Source organism: Megalops cyprinoides, chromosome 4 (assembly GCF_013368585.1).
Source record: "Megalops cyprinoides isolate fMegCyp1 chromosome 4, fMegCyp1.pri, whole genome shotgun sequence".
Classification (NCBI taxonomy): Eukaryota; Metazoa; Chordata; class Actinopteri; order Elopiformes; family Megalopidae; genus Megalops; species Megalops cyprinoides.
In genome coordinates this window covers 5275995-5297500 of record NC_050586.1, presented here as the reverse complement: position 1 = coordinate 5297500, position 21506 = coordinate 5275995, and the positions used below count along the sequence as shown (strand labels likewise).

The window sequence follows — 21506 nt, the reverse complement described above, 5'->3', positions numbered from 1 at the left end:
GTCAAACACATAGGGTAGAAAAGGCTGTTGAATGTTTCTCGATGTGTCCTGAGTGTACACAGTGTTGAGGCTGAAACTTTGCATTGAGGGCTGGAAGGTTAATAAAACCATAGAGGTTAATGAATTCATGCGTGTCTGTGTTTTAACTACATCCACTGCAGGGCACACGCTGTCTCCAATTACATTTCCTCATAAAAAACAAAGCTACAGTAGGTCCTGGGGCGTGCTAGACAAATTGTCTTAACAAAGAGAAGCAGTTGTTGAGGCTATAGAGTTCCTGTAAGCCTCCAGATACAGGTGATCTCAGATGCAAAGGATTTCTGATCTGGGTGATTTTGGCATTGAAGGCGGGTTGGTTAGATGTTCCCAGATCAGTCAGAGCAATATCCATAACGTTTCCAAGATCCGAGAGTGAAATGCAGATGGGGGATTGTGCTTGGCAACAATTGAGTGTATTGGTTTAAATTGGCTGTTGTACATTATTGGACACTCTACAAGCACTTTTGGGTCTTACTTTTGACCCCTTGTTTCGTGTGATTTCTGCTTAGACCACAACAGTGGTTCTGCACACATTGCCATGATCTCTGTGCCATGGTTTCAAACAGTTAAGATGTCAGGGTAAAATAACATCCAATCTCAAAGTCTCACCTCCAGTTTAGAGGTTTTGGGGGGGGGGGGGGGTCTCATTGGCAAGGTTTGGGGAAATGACTTGGGTGGATTCAGCAGTTGAGATCAAAAGTGTAAATGGGCCCATTGACAGTGGTGTATAATTTAGAAAGAGGAGACTGAGAGGAGGGAGAGGGCTGGGAAGAGAGGGAGAAAGTTGGAGGGACAGAGAAAGAGAGGGAGATGGAGAAGGAGGGGAGTGAGAGGGACAGAGAGCAGGGAAAGGGATTAGAGTCGACTCCAGACCTTCTTGCATCACTGGGAAGTCCAACACGACACACCACCCTCTCTGTCTCATTGATTTTTTTTTCATCCCGAAGCCCCTGTGGTTTATAAATAATTTTTAAAATGTTTTTAATTTCCTGTCTCATGTAAAAAAAAAAAAAGAAAGAAAAAAATGCCCAGACACAGAGAGTGTGTGAAAGAGAGAGGGGGAATGAGTTTTATGTTTATGTTTTTGCAGGACTGAGAGGTGCAGTGTGGTTTCAGCTTTGGGGTCGTGTGTCATGACGAATTTTAATACGACGCTCATTTCCGACCAAAGCAGTGATAGAGATCAGAGACCCTCAAAAAAGCTCTTTCTCTTTCCCCCATCCTGCTGTTAATCCCCCCCTTTCTCTCTCACACAAGCCTTTTCCTCTCTGAGTGTACATTCAGACTGTAAGAAGAGGGTTTATATCACTTCCTCTTCCTTCATGTTATAGTTCTTCTGTGTTTTGCCATCAGCTGTTGCCTCTACAATTTTTCATCTGCTAAGCTCTTTGTTTTTAATTATTGCCTGCATCTGGAAGGAAGAGTGCTTGAAACAGTATAGCCCCTCTCTCTTTCTTAAACACACATGACTGTCTGAATGACTAACTGACACGCTGAGCAGGACCTGCAGTACCCATGCTTCACCACTAGAGGTGACTGCAGCTGTTGAACGGTGCCCATTCACGTCTTGTGCTGGTGTGAACATCCCCTCATTTTTTTTTTTGCTTCAGAAACCAAGACTGTCATCACAGGGGGATGAAATACAGAAGAAAAAATGCTTAAGTCGCCCCCACTGGCAGACATATTGCTGCGTGGCGCGTAGCGAGCGATGGTGTACGGGACGATAAGGCGAAGGCAGAAATAAAGGGGCTTTTCTTTGCCTCAATGGGAGCCTGTATCTCCCTGCAGCACATGGCTTTCCCACGGGGGAGACGTATCAGCGGCTGTCTCTGGGAGAATATGAGATCACAGTCCCCTTCCTCACGGAGAGGTCAGGGGAAAGAGGAAGTGACATCGTCGATAGCGGGCCGCTATCAGCGCACCCAAACGCGCGGTGCACAGGGTTTGCCTGCGGGCCAAACATCCTGTCTGCCTCTGCCTGCATTGTCTTATTTTCATCCTCTTTTTTTGCCTTTTTCTTCAGGGGGGAAGAGGGGGGGAAGTCGGACAAAAACAGTGTTTTTACACAATGAAATGTAGGATTTTATATTGATATTTCCTTCCTGAATTGATGTTTTGGCCCAATTGTGTCCTCCTGAGCATGTTCTGTAGGCCATGAGCATTGCTATTTGAGGATACCAAGCAAAATGTTGGTTATTGTCTTGCTTCTTTTACAAACGACACAACTAACTACTATCTTACGTGTGAAATGGCTGGTTAACAGAGAATCACTGCAAAACATGTTGTGGAGGATATTATTAAATGTTATTTATTAAATGGATGGAAATATCAGTGATGAAACACACCATTTATACATGAGCACAGTACAGAAAAACGCTTAAAGAACACCTTTTGAAGTGAATACTGTACCCTTTCTCTATTGTCCCCAAATTTCAGAGGGATTGCAGTACAGTAAGTGAGTATTTGTCCTGTGTGTTTTTTTTTTTGTTTCTGCCTCACCTTCCACTTTTCCTCCCGAGAGCGTTGTGATATACGGTTCCTCTGAGGCAAAGATGATGGTCATCGGAGGTCCAGCTGAGCGGGAGATAGACAAATGAGGAAATGACAGGCTGTAAGGGGCTTGCGCTGAGAAGGGACGATTTGCAAAGGGCCAGGAGGCAAGCCAGGTGAATTACACAGTATTATTTTTTTATTGTGTTTTGTTGACAAGGAGCTCGATAACTCCTTTTCGGGTAGGTAGCACTTTTCGCGCCCCCCCCCCCCCCCCCCCCCACCCCCACCCCAGCACGGATGTCCTTTCCTCGGACGCGGGCCGTCCCTGGGACCCCCTCTCAGGCCCTGCCGCTGGAGCGGGGCGCGGAGCTGGGAAAATTGCGTCTGCGTGATTACCATGAGAATGGAAGAGGCGGGGGCATGGGGGGCGGCGGGGGGCTCTGAGGATGTGAGTGGCCAGGCTGTAATTTGGCCGGGCCGGCTGCATGGTCTTCTTCTCCCTAACGGCTCCAGTGTGGCATACTGCTAACATTCCCCACGTCTGCTGGGACCACAGGGATGAGCCATCAGCCTGAAAAAGCACGAAAGATTCTCACCGGAAACAATAAAATAAAATTTGTTTTTACAAAGAACTGTGCATCTGAAAAAAGATCATTTCTAATTGGCTCAAATGGAAGATTGCGAGGTTCTTTGACAAAAAGGTGAGCAGTATGAAACACATGTTGACATGTATCACTAGTCACATGACTTCCATGTGACTAGTGATTGAGGCAACAGGGCTAGTAATTAAAATGTTCCAGGTTCAAAACCCACCAGGGACTTATGTTACATTGCCTTGGCTTGGCAGACATTCTTAGCCAGAAGTACTTACAGAGCTTACGATTTGTACTTTATCCAATCAAATTGAGGACTTTGTCCAGAAGTACAACAGTACTATCCCCCCAGGCACTTAACCACTACCTTTGGGTTGTGAACCATGTTAAAGTATTTGGGTTTGGTCGGGATTGGCTTTCAGTTTTGAGTCCGTGCAGCCTGTTACATTACATTTTCGTAGTGGATCCTCTTATCCAGAGTGACTTAGAGACAGAGACAGAGTGACAGAGTACTTAGAATTTGTACATTATGCATTCATACAGAGGGATGTTTACCAGCAACCTTTGAGTTACGAGCACTGCTCCTCACCACTACACCACACTGCTGGACTCTGCTCTGCTTAAACTCTGCTGCTTCAGTAAACTGTCCAACTGTATGAATGGATAACATTCAAAATATACACCACATGAGCAACCTTCTACAGGGTCGTCTGATAAGCAAAGCCAGCGTCTTTTAGCCTCTTAGTGTTTAACAGGTCTCATGCTTTAAATGAGACTTTAAAAAGAGACCTCAGGTTGGTGTATCATGAGGCCGTGGAGAGGCTTAAGACCTGTGACGGGAGGAGCAGTGGGACCTGAGTGTGCAGTTTGCATGGTTCTGATGTCCTGGAAGAGAAAGTTCTGGAGTCCCTGCCCTGTGGAGTGCCACATTCTCCATGTGGGCTCAGGTAGAACTGAGGGCCTCTTTTTCCTTCACCTCCACTCCTGCTTTACCTGCACTGACATGAAAAAGCACACGCTACATTAGGGACGCAGCTCTTACGAGAGCCGATCAAACAGGAAGTTTGAATACTGTAGCTGAAGTTTTCTTTTTTCATCTTTTAAGAAAAGGTTCTTTGTTGATACTCAGTGGTAAAGGGACGGAGGGACAATTGAGTAGAAGAGAAGTGAAAAAACAACCCCACACACACACACACACACATACACACACACACACCCAGCAGGTCCTCTCACACCAAACTCCTCCTCAAACAATCGGACAATTGATGCCAATTGGCCTGCCTTTTCTGCAAGCCTTCCATTACTCTCTCAGTGTGGGGCCTGAGCAGAGAGTGGATGAAATTGCACAGAATTGTGCCAGTAATTGAAAATACCTGGCCCAACCCCTGGGCCCATCCCCTTTCTTACAACACACACACATGCACACACACACACACACAAAAACACACAGACTCCACCCTTTTGTCAGACACAACCTTTTATTCTGGAGGATTCTTAACAGCGCCTCCGCCCACCCACCCCCCTCCCAGGTCTGTCTAATTCTCAGTCCCCCACTGAATTAAATTGAAGTGAACGATTCTGCCCCAATTACAGCCTGGCAGAGCCCTGACCCACTGGATCGGCTGGCGCTGTCTCTCCCCCTCCCCACTGCTTCCCAATTGCAGGTATTGATGGCAGACATTGTTTCCCCTCCTGCCCAGCAGGGGGGGTAAGGGTAGTTTGTGTGAAATCAGGGCTCCCCTTAGGCACAGATAGCTCTTATCGATTTCCACCCCGCGTCTCTGTCTCTTTTTTCTCCCCCCCCCCCAGCCCCCCACCCCCTGGTCTTTTATTGTAGCATAGACGGTTTTTCAGACCCAAGGAGAATTGTTGCGGCGGTGTTGCCCGCCCACCCCAGCTCCCCTCCCTGCGTGCTGTACGCTGAAGCCGCGGGCGTGTCCATAGATAGGGCTACTTTCAAAGGCTGACTGGCAGAGTTTTCTCCTGCGGGGGGGAGCCTATTGAGTTACATGCATCACAATGGACAATTCATGGCATTTCAATTGGCCGATCTCCGGCTCGTCACCACTCCTCTGTCGGCGTCTGCTGCAATAATGTGACTGTGTGTAATGCCGACTTCCTGAAGGCGCTGTGATCCGGACCAGGTTTTTTTTTTTTTTTCTTCGCACAAAGCAGAAAATTGTGTAGGGTGGTAATTTACCTGCAGACTGCTAGGTAAAGTTATACATGGGCAAAGTTACGCAAAAGTTAAAGTCATCTCCCTCTCCCTCTCCCTTCCTCGTGGTGAGAAGCCCAGCTGCAGAGATATGCAGATGTGATGCCCAAAGACATTAGCTTGTTGCTGTGCTGCTTTGGAGTGAAGCAGGTAAGGGGGGGGGGGGGGGGGGGGGGGGGGGCTACTCAGAGTCACCACACACACACACACACACACACACACACCCCAGGTGGTCCTCCACCTGTCTGTCTCACAAGCTCCCAGAGCAACTTGTTTTACCTCCATCAACAACTGACGATAATCACCTCCTCCATACATCAGAGCAGTCGCCAATTAAGTTAATGAAGCCTTCTTGTTTCATCGCTGTGCGGGGAGGATTAGGCTGAGAAATGAAAGTTGAATGAGTGGAAACACTGTTCTGATCGAACACGCACTCACCAGCCCGCGGAATGAGACCTCACCCACCACTCCACCTCTCTTCAGAACGTTTAAATGTTTAAGTTTCAACATAAATTACCGCTCTCATTTATATAACAAGTGGCTCCTTTCAGCTAACCCATGCACTGTGACACACACACACACACGCAGTCTCATACACACACACATATGCATGCACACACATTCTTACAACTGTGTCATCACATATGCACACACATGCACACTCTCATATACATGCACACACACACACACACACACACACACACAGAGGACACACACATATGCTTTCATGCACACATGCACACATGTATGTTTACATGTATACATACACACACTTTCACAGACACACACACACACAGACACACACACGCTCCCACACACACATACACACACTTGGGGAGTTGCAGACACAAGGGCATCTGATAGCACTGACTGCCTGCTCTGTGCAAATGAAGTACAAATTGAATTGTGTAGCACAGAGACCAGCAGAGAACTGAGCGAGTAGTGAGAGCAAGCAACACATTAATTACCGGATTAATTACAATTTTTGAAAAACATTTTTTTTTCTCTTTGATGCTCTCTCCCTCCCTCTTTCCCCCACCTCTCACTCTATCTCTCAACCCTTTCTGCTTTCATAATATACAGCCAGTGTGGTGTTCAAAAGCTGAGAACATTCACCGCCTGAACATCTTTTCTGCCATTTACCTGCAATTATGAAATTCAGTCAGGGGTTGTGTGTGTGTGTGCGGGTTGGCATTGGGGGGGGGGGGGGGGGGGGGGGGTTATCAGTGGGTGCAGTCTGCGGACTGAAAGCCATGAGTGGAACAGACAGTCTAGGAGGAAGCAGCTGTTTCTTCACACAGATAAGATGACCATTCTTCTGAGTGTGAGGAGGGGGGAAAGAAAGCTCTTTTGTTTTGAAAAAAAAACTGATGTCTACAAAACTTTGCCGCCCCCTTGCTCCACTTAACAATTCTTCCCCCCCCCCCCCACCACCACCACAACCGCCCAAACGTTTGGACTTCCCCAGGATGGCTCTGTTTGCTCTCAGACTCAAGGTCAGCGCTGGTTGCCCTCGGCTTCCAAAGCTAACCGGCCGGCCCTCTCTGTGGCGTGGCTGTTTTGTTTCCTTTATCAACACGGCCCATGCGAGCAGAAAATCCCGCTGTTAGAACATCTGACTCGCTTGTGTACAGTAGTGGGAGAGGGGGCAGCCTCCCGCCTCTATTTTTAGAAGTGGGCTCACGGCCCGGTGGAGGGACGGAGAGCGTGTGGTCCAACGGCTCGTGTATCTGCCGAGGGCTGACCTCCACAGAGCCCCCCCCCCCTGCTCACCTCCGGACTCTCGTTTTTTAGGGTTTTTAAGGGGTGCTGAGGGGAGGGCAGGGTGCCGGCCGCGCGGTCGGCGAGCGTGGCGAAGCCTTGGCGCTCGGCGTGTTTGATCAGCGCGCCTCCGCGGTCACCACGTGCGCGTTGATTAACAAGCTGTGCAAACACAGGCTAGCCTGATTGCGCTGCCCGGGTTAAAGAAATAACGCGCAATCTGTGTGGAGGCCTGCCACCAGTGCACAGACGTCACAAGCCATTACACACGCGGCGGACCCTGCACTCACCCCCTCTCTCTTTCCCCTTTCTCTCCCTAACTCTCTCTCTAAAACTCTCTTTCTCTCTTTCGCCATCCAATTCCCCATTTCTCTTTCTCTCTCAGTCTCTCCTTTCTCTCTCTCTCTCTCTCTCTTTCTCTATCTCCCCTTTTCTCTCTCTCTTTCTCTGTCCATTTCCCCATTATCTCTCTCTTTCTTTGTCCATCTCCCTCTTTCTCTCTCTCTCTCTAACTGCATCTCTATCCATATCAATCCATCGCTCTACCTCTCTCTCCATCTCTCCCCCTTTCTCTGTCCAATTCTCCCTCACTCTCTCCATTTCCCCATCTTGTTCTCTCTCTCATCTCTCTCCTCCTTTTGCTCTCTCCCTCTCTATCCACCTCTCTCCCCCATTCTCTCTCCATCTCTCCCTCTTGCTCTCTCTCTATCTCTCTCTCTATCTTCACATCATGCATCCACCCCTTCCCTCACACTCTCTTCCTCTCTCTCTGTCTTTATCTTTTGGCCTCTCTCCCTCTCGTTTTGCCTCTTCCTGTTACGGCTCTTCCTGTCGGTCCGCTGTCCATCTGAAAAACAGGAAGCACAGGGCTTCCGAGAGGAATCCTGGAGGCGCAGTGATTGGACGGCCCGCTGCCAGCTGTCCCCCCTGGGGACGATCCCCACGCTCCTTCTGAAAAGGTCCACGGGTCCTCTCGATTCCAACACCACTCTCCGCTTCTCGAAAAAAAAAAAAAACACAGCCCCAATTTTCATTCTCAGACCCCCCCCAGAGCACCCCACGTCTGAGGCTGGGAACACATTGCCGTTTCATGGACATGAACGCGTCCACACTCATCGGCTCTCCGGGGCAGACAGACGTGACCAACAACCCTGTTTGGAGAGATGGAGAAACGAAGAATGGTTGTTTCAGTTATTCACTCGTGGCACAGGCTCCGCGAGGAGGTGGTGGGGGGGGGGGGGGGGGGGGGGGGGGGGGGGGGTTTAGCTATGGGGACATGGTTCTGGGCTCCATGTGCAGCGCAGTGGGATTGTGGGTAGGAAGGCCCTGGCTGCCCACCGGAGCCTCTCTGTAGGCTGGGGACGTGGCAGAGAAGCAGTTACAGGGAAGCTGTTTTTCCTGCCGCCTCGGCAAACTCCACATCAGACCAGATGGACTCATTTACAGCCAATTAGCTACGGCACTGTAAGTGGAGCCTCACCTAGACAATTAAACCCTTTTATTAAAACCTCCCAGCAGCTCTCCTACGTCACGTTTTAATACTGGGCGACGCCCCCCCCCCCAACCCCCCCACCTCCTCTTACACAAACCCCCCAACCCGCCCCAACCCCCACCCACCTGGAGCTCTCAGTTTCCCAGATGGGTCCTTGATAACAGCCACACTGGGACAAGCAAAATAAAAAAAAAACGCAAAAAAAAAGGTTGAGTAGGAGGGCAGATGCATTTATTACATTTTCCTTCAGTAATCACGGCTGGTTCGCTCCCCTTTTCCTCGCACTCCCCACATGGCTCCGTGACCTTTGACCTGTATTACTCACGCTCTGAACTCCTCAGGTGTCTCGGCGCTGCGCCTGATTGGTAGGCCTGTTGCAGCTCGGGCACGGCCCACATGTTGAGGCCGACGGCCTGCTTTTTCATTTCTGACGTTGTGAAAGCTCCGTGTTTTTCACGACCTGCTCGGGACACGGGCAGCTGTGTTCTCTGATGCTTGGAAAGGTCAGGGGTTTGAGTTCAGGGTTGGTCACTGCCGCAACCAGCTTTGAACTTTACTTTACCAAGTCAGTCTATGAAATATCCAGCCATATAAATGGTTGACAGAGAACGTACGATTCTGTAAAACTTGATAGCAAGGAAAGAGAGAAAGACTTAGAATGAGACAAAGAGAGGGGGAGAGAGAGAAGGTTATATTTTGTCACATCTTGCCTCAACTTTACACCTGTGTTATTGAGCTGAAAGGAAATAATATAAAGTTGAGAACATGTGTCATAAATCTTTCGAGACGTTTATTTAAACGTCCCCCGGGGGACATTTCACAGGTTTTCTGCATTCTTTCTCCTTTCTGCTATGAGAAGTGGGGAGATGGAGAGAGAGAGAGAGACACAGAGAGAGAGAGAGAGGGACAGATGTGACTCGATTGTGCTGGGAGGGAGGGTAAGCATGGTGCTGGAATGTTGCAGGAAATTTGGGGATTATCTGTGCACTGAATACAGGGGTGAGCAGGCCTGAGCAGATGTGTGTGGCCTGACAGCACTCAGCTGGGTGGGAGGTGGTGGGGGGTGGGGGGGTACAGGATGGGAAGGCTGGATGAGGCTGGCTGAAAAGATTTTACTGCTATACGTTAGACAGACCTGCACCCCACAGTTTCCCTGCAATACTTTACAGTACACTGTACAAGTACTTTATGTGTACCCTTGACATGAATGCTGTATGTTATTATTATCAGTAGTATTGCTACTAATATAATCATAACAGAACAACTGGAATGTATGACTTATGGGCTTATTAACAGCAGTATATTCTGATGATTCATAATCTCAGCATATATGTCTTTTCTACTTTACATTTGTTCATAGACACAAGTATAAGGGTAATAAAATGTTAGCATTTGCTTAGGAAGGAACAGTCATATGCAGTCTTAAGACATCACATGTATTCTAATGACACTGATGATGGATGCCTGTGACTTGCTTGCATGGCCCAGTCTGCAATCTCAGGCCTACACCAGTAGGGGGCGGTGTTCCCTGGCAGGCACACCCTTTGTTCTGCCTCTGGGACAGAGTGACTGGGGCGTACTGAGGAATGCAGCCACGGCGCCTCCTCCCTCTCTCTTTCTCTCTCCTCTAATCGCCCTCTCCATCACTTCAGCTGGCCTTTGCCTGACTCCCTCTGTGATGGTCCACTTCACCTAGCGCGAAAACAACACCGCCGCCACCCTGCTCCAAGCTCCGCCCCCACACTCTCCTGCACACTTACATCGGAGAGCACGCTCTGCCTCTTTCTCTTGCTCTCCTCTCCAAACCCAGTCAAGTCGTAATGTGTCTCTCTCTCTCTCTGTCCTCTCCCAGCCCAAGTGGGTCGCAATCTTTCCCTCTCCCCCCCCCCTCTCTCTCTCTCTCACACACACACACATGTACAGTACATGGTAGAAGACCCCTTTTTTACTGAACAGCAGCAGGTAGGGGTTATGTCATTCCTAAGCCATTATCCGTATCCCCTGTATCCAACTAGCTTCACAACGCTGATTTCAAGAAAATAGGTGTCATCTGCAAATGTGAAATCTCCATTTTTTTTTACGAGCTGGTTGCTTGTAGGACTTTTCCTACTTTAAGTTCTAACTCTCCATCAAGGCCATCCCAGCTACAGCAAATGGTGTTCTCTACCTAAGCATTTCAGTCACATGCAGCATGAGCTGAAGTAACAGGGGTTCAGGTATACGGTGCAACTCAAAATTGCAATAGGTTACATATGCAGACTCATGGTGCGGGCAGAAGATGTGGGAGAAGTGTGGACAAGTCCCCCGCACAAGAGATTAAAACCCTGATTACCACTCAGAGTCACATTTTCCAATAACGGTACAATGTGTGAATAGGGTCTAGAGTTTGGCCCGCAAACTCCTCCATTTTGAAAAAAAGGAGGCTGGGAGTGACTATGGCGGCCTCTCTGTACAGGTTATGGAGCTGCTAATTGATGATGTGATTTGGGGGGTTGGGGGTGAGGGGGGTGGGGGACAGAGGGATTTTGGGGGGGGGGGGGGGGGGGGGGGGTGGCTGAAGAAGGCTTTTCAATTAAGTGCAGTGGCGTGTCCCTGTCACATCAGCCTGTAATGTCAGCTCAGAGCAATTTTAGTGCCCCTCAGTCAAAGTGCCTCTAATTGTCCCTGCAATGCTAATCAGCACCGCCAATCCCAACTAGAGCGGAAACACCGACCAATTTTCGCGTTACAACGAGAGCAGAAAATGGAGGCGAGCCGAGAGGGAGCCGAGAGAGGCCTCTCGGGAGAGCGACACAGATGGCTTCATCTCCACGCTGGAAAACAGAGAGAAAGGAGGGGAGAGGGGCCCGCGCACGCTCACACACACACACACTCACAGGAATATACAATCGTATATAATCACACACCCCACACACACACCCATACACACTGACACGCCCCACACGCACACCCATACACACTGACACACCCCACACACACACCCATACACACTGACACACCCCACACACACACCCATACACAATCATACACCCCACACACACACCCATACACACTGACACACCCCACACACACACCCATACACACTGACACACCCCACACACACACTCACAGGAACACCCGTATACACTCACACACACGCTCACAGGAACACCCATATACAGTCAAACACCCCACACACACATACCCATATACACTCATCCACCCCACACACACACCCATACACACACTAGTATACACATAGACATACATGCACATAAACATAAACTCACCCACAAACACACCAACACACACACATACACATACATTCACACATTTACACACACACACCCACACATGAACGCACGCACCCCCCCCCCCCCCCCCCACACACACACACACACAATCAAACATGACACATGCAGACACTCAAGCATATGAGCACGCCTGCACGGGCTTCCAACCTCCAATCCCAAGGGGCCTTGTAATTCTCCCCTGTGGATATGACGTCTGATTGGCAGACTGGCAGGGCAGTGGATGGGGATCCGGAGAAAACACATGAGACACACAACCGTTATGAGAAAGCCCGTAATACAGCACAGCCCTACAGACCGGCTATGCAGCACAGCAAACAGACTCCTAAGGCAGAGCACAGGACAAGTCCTCATCACTTTAATAAAGACTGGTTTCTCCTAGCCTCAGTGTCGGGACAGGTACCCAACGATGGATGGAAAAATAGGTCAATTCGCTGGGACCTGACAAACATCTTACCGCACCACGTAGAAACTCAGCAGATGGCATTGCCTGTGTGCCATAGTTAGGAGAATAGCACTACATAAAGATAAATGGGGCAGCAGTCTGGCATAGAGGTAAGGAGCAGCGCTTGTAACCGAAAGGTTGCTGGTTCACTTCCCCACTGGGACACTGCTGTTGTACCCTTGGGCAAGGTACCTAACCCACAATTCAGCCTCAATAACTGTCCAGCTGTGTAAACGGCTAAAATTGTTACCTGTGTAAGTAGTTCTGGGTAAGATCATCTGCTAAAATGACAATAATGTAATGTAATAGATACAATATTCAATATTCAATAATATACAATATAACAATATTCAAAACTTCTTAACAGAAGAACAACTTACCAAACCTAGTAGAAGGCATTGCCAGCAGTTGGCATTGTCTGTGTACCGTAGTTAGAGGAGTATCGCTATAGCAAGATAACTTAGCAACATTTGAACTTCTAAAAAGAACATCCCGGCCTTGTTTTCGGACTGACCCCTAACCCCGATTCCACACTGTTTTACCCTTAATGATTCAGCCAAAGGCAGCGTCGCAGGACGTAGCCAGCGATCTCGATGACGTTGTGTCACGACTCTCCCCACAGCTGACAGGGACATGTCTGGCCCTTCGCCGCCATTCTGACGGCGTTCCAGTCCCGCTCGGCATCCCATCTGCGGCTCCCTCTGATCCGCTGCTCATTTTACCGCCATTTCTGTCCCCCCCTGGCCGGGACTCGGCCTCCCTCTCCCCGCCGGAAGTTTACGCTGGAGTTTTTGAAAGATATCATCTGCATATCGCCGTCTCTGTGAGACCAAAGATCGGATGAGGGCCTTGGGATTAGACTTCTCTGTGACCGCAAACTACCTCCCCACCCCACTCCCCCCATGATGAAAGAATAAGGGAGGTAAACTCAAGACAGTGGTGTGGCTCTCATCTGTTTATGTGCATTTGAGGCTTTTTGTTTGCTTGCACAAGTCAGTTTGCGTGTAGGAGTGCAGGGATGTTTATTTAACCTTATCTGTGTGTGCAGGTATTTGCATTAGGGCTTTTGGATGGATGACAACAACAAATACAAGAAAGGTTGTACCGCTGATTTGTGTCTATGTGAGTGCATGTGTTTGAGTGCGTGTGTGAGTCTGTATATTTGCTGGCTTGGATGTGTGTGTGTCTGTGTGTGTGTGTATAAGTTTGTGTTAAAGTGTGTGTGATTTTGTATCTGTGTTTGTGTGAGTTTGTTGGCAAGCTTGGGTGTGTATGTGTGTTTATCTTTGAATGTGTGTGTGTGTGTGTGTGTGTGTGTGAGTGAGTGAGTGTATGTGTGATATACTTTCTGTCTCTGCATGTGTATGTGACTTTGTAGAAGCATTCATCCGTCCTCAGAGCAGACTACCACGGCATCTTGGTTCCCCTCAGTATCAGCGCAGTGATCTGCCGGTTTGCTGAGTAGTGTCTGCAGTCTGGCTCCATACAGCTTATCAGAGCTCCTCAATGACTACCGCACTTATGGACAGAGACAGACACACTGTCTCACACGGTCTCAAACATACACCAACACACACGCACACACACACGGAAACAAACTCACGCACACACACACACACACACACGGAAACAAACTCACGCACACACACACACACACAGAAACAAACTCACACACACACACACACACACACACACACACAGAAACAAACTCACGCACACACACGCACACACACACACAGAAACAAACTCTGGCACACGCACAGACACACACACACACATACACATACGCACAGAGGCAAAGACAGGTGGTGGTCTGGTGTCAGCCCCATATGCAGGAGGTCACACATGGAGACTGGGGTGACTACCGGAACTTTAGCAGCCCGTGAGCCTCAGGCCTGTCCATAACAACCAAAAAAAACCTAATTACATCACAACCACATCACACTTCGCATTTAATCCCCTGTTTAAAATGTTTTCCACTCTAATGGGTCCTTTCCGATGAGCGCAGGCCGCCATTCCTGCGTGGAGGGGGGGATCTCTCTCAGTTCCGACACAGCGCGAGCATATGGGTCTTATTAGTCAGACCCCTGAAAATAGCCGCTTTCCTTGTGCAGCCGTGCCTCCGCCCACTGTCGTCATGGTAATGGGCTATTTGTTTCAAAAATCTCCGCCACTGCTGGAGAACGCGAAAACAACACGCCGACCGTGAACATGACAAGGAGTCAGCCGTCCCTCCTCGAAACGCTCCTCTCCCCTTGATCTCTCCACCCCTCTGAGGTCATAACCTGGAGAACTACAGGGATTAGACAGCATAACCCGCCGGGGATGATGTCTGATGTAAGCAGCAAGAGCTAATTAGTGTATTAAGCAATACAGAAAAAATGTCTATTTTTATTTATTTATTGATTTATTTATTTATTGGGGGGGGGGGGGGGTGCATGTGAGCAGCAATTTGGGGTAGTGGCACAGGAGCAGGAATTGTCAGCAGAAGGTTGTCGGCTCAAGTCCTGAATGGTATACCACTCTTACACCTTGAGCAGGAAACTTGAACTCAATGTTTTCAGCAATTATGTGTGAAATGTCAGCTATTCAAGTTACCAACTGCCACACGAGAAAGTAATGAACTACAAGCATGATGCTGGCGCGCACAAAGGAAAACGAGAATGCATTTATTGAGTTGTGGTAATAACAATATGGCGTTCGATAAACAAATAGAAATTTTTCAGATTTCCCAGAGACGTGAGAAAATTTTTCAGTGACTTTGCCGTTTGATGTCGAGCGTTCCTTTCTGAGGGCTCGCGGTCTGTTCGTGCGTCTTTCCGCAGACTGGTGTAAAGAAATTTAAATGCTTTTTCAGACAGATTTTGCCCAATTCAAAGGCCTCTTCATACCACGATTTTAATCTCGACGCCCTGCCGAGTTTCCCTGTAGGTCCGCACAGCTTTGAAGCTGTCGACCGTTTCCTGAATGATGAATATCGCCTATGAAAGGAATGCCAGCGATAGCGAGAGATATGGTTGCTACGGCTAACAAACGAACGGTCAAAATGTGTTATGAGCGCATTCAATTGCTCACACAGCTTTATCTGGAAAGATATAACCAGACTGACTCAGAAATGTATCGGATAAGGCAGAAACAGACGCCGAGTAATCATTAAACCATACCCGAAGAAATGCTATGATTTTGAATGGAGTGATTTTGAGCACCGGGGCTCAACTATAATGGCGTACACATACTACAGTCCAAAAACAACCATTGCCCTATATGGATATGCGCAATAATTCAGCACCAGCATGGGTGTGATCCAAATTTCACACAAAATCCAAAGGACACACAGAAAGGCATGGAAGCTTGCACCTCAAAACTCTAATACTATGTGCCATACATTTAATACATCATAAATGGTACAATTGCACATTTCACAAATATATCAAAAGTAGGAGATACGGTCAATTAAACATATCACAGAGGTTAAAACAGACAAACGCATATCACAGGCATAGGGCTGCATGTGGCATAGTGTCAAAAATACAATCACATACTTCACCATAAACAAACATGTAGAATTACAGATTAGATACAGGATCAAGAATAAATGAGCATATCTGGCACTCAAAGGCAGAAGCACACACAAGCACACAGACACACACATGCACGCGTACAGACACACACACACACACACACACACACACACACACACACACACACACACACACACACACACACACAAACTGTGCCTGACTGTTTTGTGTCTGATGTTTGAGGTTTCGGCCTGCAGAGTGGCCGCAAAGTGAGACAGATAATGGGAGAGACAGAGACTGAAGAAAGTGACCGTTGGGCAGATACCTCCCTATCTCCTCCCAGCTCTCTGCTCTGCTACTTTTAGAAAGTTCAGTTCAACAGCAGCCTTGCACAGCTACCAAAGAAGCCGAGGGAAAAAAAAACCCAGAATGCACCCACAAACGGACTTGGAGAGTAGATTCGTGAGACTATATAGAGGAGGAACCCAGATCAGTGCTTAAGGGCTGGCCTCACTTGTATATTCTGTGAGTGAATTCTGAGGCATTAGATGCCTTAAATCTAGTTGGGTCTAAACTAAGAGAAACCTGTGTTGTTGTTTTTAGATGTGTTTTCTTTGCTAAAACAGCGTCTATTCTTTAATGGTTCCAAACTCACCCACCTTCTGGGTGCACACACACACACACACACACACACACACGTACACATGCACACACACGCACACACACACACGCACACGCGCACACGCTCACACACCCTGCACTGGCCCCTTATTGTCTGGCGTTGCAGGTGTGCTGAAGCTGATAAGAGGGAGTAGTAACCCACAGTTCACTAGAGGGAGGGGCAGGGGGGGCCAGCAGAGGTTGGGGGGGGTGAGTTCAGTGATGGACAGCTGGGAGCGCTCACCACATGGCCCCACCTGGCATTTCCAGAGAGGGGTGGTATGACATTGCAGGGCAAGATGGCAGAGCTTATCCAGAGAGGGAGCAGATCGCAGACATTTAGGCAGGCGGAGGCAAGACGGCCCGGGGTCCTCATATATGCACAGACAGTCTGGATAAGAGGCCCGCTTCCGTGGTCTTTCGCCCCGGCCCTTAGAGATCTCTGTCTGCTAACCCCGTTATTATCAAACGCTAATGCTAATGGCCGCACCCCACCACTAGGCCGGCGTTCTTCCACAGAGGAGGCCCGATGCAGGCCGACCGGGGGCACGCACCTCCGGAACGATATCTCATCCTGAATGCCAGACCGCCCGGGCTGACATTTCTGCATTGAAGCACAGCTTGATCAGAATCATCTCTCTCAGTGACCCCCCCCCCATGGCTGGGAAAGTTCTCAGCAGGGCTGCATGTCTGACCTGTTTCACTTTCCCAGTTCATTTCATTTCATTCTGTTTTGTTTTTAGAGGTGTTTGTGTCCGAGGCAGTCTTGGCCAAAAGTGTACATCGGCATCACTTTGATGGGTCGCCTTTGCTCAGAGTGTGCTTCCGCTGGAAGTCAATTTCGTGCTGCTTGTTTGAGTTCATATTGCCTGAGCTCTTTTTGTGGCTACACAGATATCCTTATATATTTTCTTCCTGGGACTCAAACCTTTGACCATCAGTGCTAGTGTCCTGTACATTAATTTTTGTGAAATAGAGCAGCGGGGTGGGTGGGAATGGGGGGGGAGATATTTGGACAATGGCATTGTAGGGGTGGGGGAGAGGGGGGTATCACATTTTTCTCATGCTTTCAGCGTCATGCCTCCCATTGCCAGTAACCAGCACAAACTGAGAACGCAGAGAAGCTGAAGTCCTGAGAGCCAAGCAGGCTGGGCCACGATGCCAGCCCCTCTCTCTGCTCCTTCCGTGAAACTGATGGGCCGGGTCATGTGGGTTTTCTTTCAGGACCGGAACCAGAAGCCTTACGGTCAAGCAGCGGAGTGCCAGCACCCAGCTGGGCTGGGCTGGACCGAGCCATTGTTGGAGTGGGTGGAAAAGGGGGGCAGCTGTAGCCCAGACTAGGATATCAGGCCAGGGTTAACGAGAGCCTCCAGAACTGTTCCCAACACTGCAGCGTCCCCCATAAAGCCTCTTTTTTTATTTTTAGGGGTCTAATTAGAGCTCTTGGCCGGGGTGGTGTGTGTGTTAACTTTAATGGGCAATTAGTGATATTGTGTCTAGGCTGCCTCCCTTCACTTACAAGAAAGGGGGTAGTGGGAGGGGGGTAACGTAGGCACTGGCAATTGGGTTCGTGGCCCTGGCTGCACAGCTTGGCTCTAAAATTAGCCGAAACGAGGGAGTGCAGGAACAGCCTGTCCCTCTTTGACCGGCTGGAATCTGCGGGGGGGGGGGGATGCAGTCTACTACGAGCTTGTACGGTCCACACGTTTCAACACTGTTGCGAAAGGCGGTGAACGAAGCGGCCTCCTGGGTAATCCATCCACCTGCAGTCTTAATGCAACAGATTCTTGCGTTCTGATTGGCTGCTCAACCCTTTGGAAAGGGTTGGGCAAAGAACCCCAGAGCACTGGTCATCAAACAGGAAATGGAGGGTGAAGCAGTGTTATCGCACAGGATCTGAGCAGTGTGAGCGTGTGTTGTTAGTGTGTGACCAGCGTTGGTGGGGCCCACCCCTGAACTGCTGAAAGACGCCTGGGTCTTCTGCAAATGGTGGGACATCAAAGTAAGAGAAACTAGACCTCTAGTCTGAAGAAAGAGTCAGGTCTGGTTTATCAACAGCATTACATTGCGTTGCACATGTCACATTACTTTGTAGCTTAGCAGACACCCTTATCCAAAGTGACTTACACCATTTGCATATCATCCGTTCTTACACAACAGCGCAACGGTTACAACAGCAGTGGCCCACTGGGGAGTTGAAGTGGCAGCTTTTTTGGCTTCAAGGCCTGCTCCTCAAAATAACAGCAGCCACAATGGAAGGATGCACATTGCAGTCGGACACTTCTCCTGTGAAAGCACATGGGCAGGGGCAGGGGCTGTTTACCCAGGCCAGGCATTCTGATGCTAGAGCACGGCTACTGGATGAACTGCAGTCTGGTTTTTTCAGAAAAGATCGTTTGGGATTCTCCATCTCACTTTCCTCGCCTGCTTTTTTTTGAGGGGTTTTTTGTTCTTGATAAAAAAAAAAAATGTAGGAATTTCCTCCATATTCCCATAGGAATGTCTGTGGCAGAGGATATTTTACACCCCCCCCCCCCCAACCCCTCCCTCCACAAGCCATAGCTGCTCCCCTCTCCCCCTACGTCTTTTTTCGTGTTGCGAGACAACCGGAGGTTATGTTGAAGCAGAGAAATCCAGTGACGGCGTGTGACGGCGTTGAGAGAGATGTGAAAAGGCGAGGCGGAGAGAAAGCAGTGTCCGGGGCCTTGTCAAAACAACTAGGGAGAGCCGCAGAATTTTACTAAGAGAAAGAGACTGGTAACAAGAGGAGGCAGGAAAGGAGGGAGGGAGGGAGGGAAAGAGGAAATAGAATGAGAGAGAGAGAGATAAGGAATATCTGAATATCTGGGGAGGGTTGAACCGGTAAATTATTTCACAATATTTCAAAGAGCTGCTGCTGGAAGGTGAGGTGCAGAGTTAATGCAGAAACATTCCACAATCTTCCAACCGTGGACTCCGCCCACCAGCAGCAATGCTGTAAAGCACGCCGTGGTGTTTGCCTGTTCGATGAACCCATGGTCTGAGCTGGGAACGGCTGCAGACGGCAGTGTGTGGATCTTTCATGGCCTAGCTGTAGGAAAAAAAAAAGCCCCGCTCAAAGCAAATTGGACTTTATGCCATGGCTCGGGCCAGGAGGAGACGTATTCATAGCTACGCCCAGGTGATTACAGACAGGGGCGAGAGGTGGGAGATCAGTCACTCAGCTAAACACCACAGAAATCCCCCTTAATTAGACTCGCAGCTCTGAACTGTGACAGATTTGTGTGTGTGTGTGTGTGTGTGTGTGTGTGTGTGAGAGAGAGAGAGAGAGAGAGAGAGAGGAGAGATTGTGACATGGAAGAGAGCATAAGGACTGGGTGAAATGTTAGGAGCAGGCCCAAGCTGTGTGTGTGTGTGTGTGTGTGTGTGTGTAAGTGTGTATTAATTATTTAATTTATTTAACTGATCTGTAACCTGGTGAGTTAACTGAGAACAAATTCTCATTTACAATAATGGGCTGGCAAAGAGGCCCAACATAACCAAGTAAAAAAAATATATACACAACAAGACATTAAAACACTTGATGTGTATGTGTGTGTGTGTGAGTGTGTGCGTGCTTGTATAATGTGTGTGTGTGTGTGTGTGTGTGTGTGAGAGAGAGAGAGAGGAGAGATTGTGACATGGAGGAGAGCATAAGGACTGGGTGAAATGTTAGGAGCAGGCCTTGGCTGTATGTATGTGTGTGTGTGTGTGTGTGTGTGTGTGTGTGTGTGAGAGAGAGACAGAGAGAGAGAGAGAGAGAGAGAGAGAGAGAGAGAGAGAGAGAGAGAGAGAGAGAGAGAGAGAGATTGTGACACAGAGGAGAGCATAAGGACTGGGTGAAGTGTTCAGAGCAGGCCCTGGCTGCGTGTGTTGGGAGCCCCGTGCTGAAAATTGCATCTGTTCCTAATTAAGGAGTGCTAATGAAGGCACGTGTTCCGCCCCGTCCCACAGAGAACAGGCTGGCTGACACTCTGCGGGACAGAGGGGAAGGGAGGAGCTGTTTCCCCCAGCAGAGGGGCACAAACTGGGATGCTTTGGTCTTTATTTATTTATTTTTTTGGCCGTGTTCTCAGGGTGACCCCAGACCTGTGATGGTGGGTGCCCCGTCTAAGCTGCAAAGCCATCAACGGGTTCACTAATGTTCATGTTGTTTTTTTGTTTTTTTTTTCAAGTAAAATAACAATTACAGTTGGGGGTTGTGGAGTGCTTCTGCACAAACTGTGCGGTTCACCCTCCAGTAGCAACTCTTTGAAATATTGTGAAATAATTTCCACATTGAACTCTACCCACACATTCTAACATTCATTACCTGTATATCTCATGCCATGTGTTTTGAATAGATTCCAGACAGTATCTCCCAACTGCAAACAACTCATGAACGATACAGCTTGACTTGCACAACACCTCAGTCCTTTCATTATTGAGTGAATATTTTTTTATTTATCATCAATAAAAACAAAATCATAAAAGATGTCAGCCTATTCCTAAAACAGCTTTTCTCTCCCGACGGAACAGTAAACTCCAAATCGAGCGAGCGGCAGGCACACTGTAAATGAGAATCACTGATCGCGATTATTTTTGAAAGACTTGCTAGCGCGCTCGCTCATTTGCAATGAATACAGATGAGCCGGTGCCGAGCTGTGGGCTAACGGGCAGCTCGCCAGTACAGTGCCAGGATGAGATCATCCCGCTATGCGCTTAACTTCCAGCCGCAAACTGAACCGTCCGGATCAAAGCCGGGCACCAGCCCACGCGCGATGCTTTCATGCGTCAGGTACGCAGGAAATGACCAGGTAACCAGCCATCTGCTGGCCAACTGAGAGGTTCTTCTGCAAACTACTTAAATATGTTTACGTAAGGTACATAGGTTTGTCAGGAAACGTAATGCAGTTGGCGGGTGGCTTGCCGTGATCGTATAGTGGTTAGTACTCTGCGTTGTGGCCGCAGCAACCCCGGTTCGAATCCGGGTCACGGCA

At 48.8% G+C, this 21506-nt stretch overlaps 1 non-coding gene across 1 annotated transcript; it reads left to right on the top strand.

Annotated features, from left to right (window-relative positions):
* The first annotated feature begins 21434 nt into the window (after positions 1–21434).
* trnah-gug lies at positions 21435–21506 on the top strand. The gene has a single exon. It is a non-coding gene; the product is annotated as a tRNA-His (tRNA).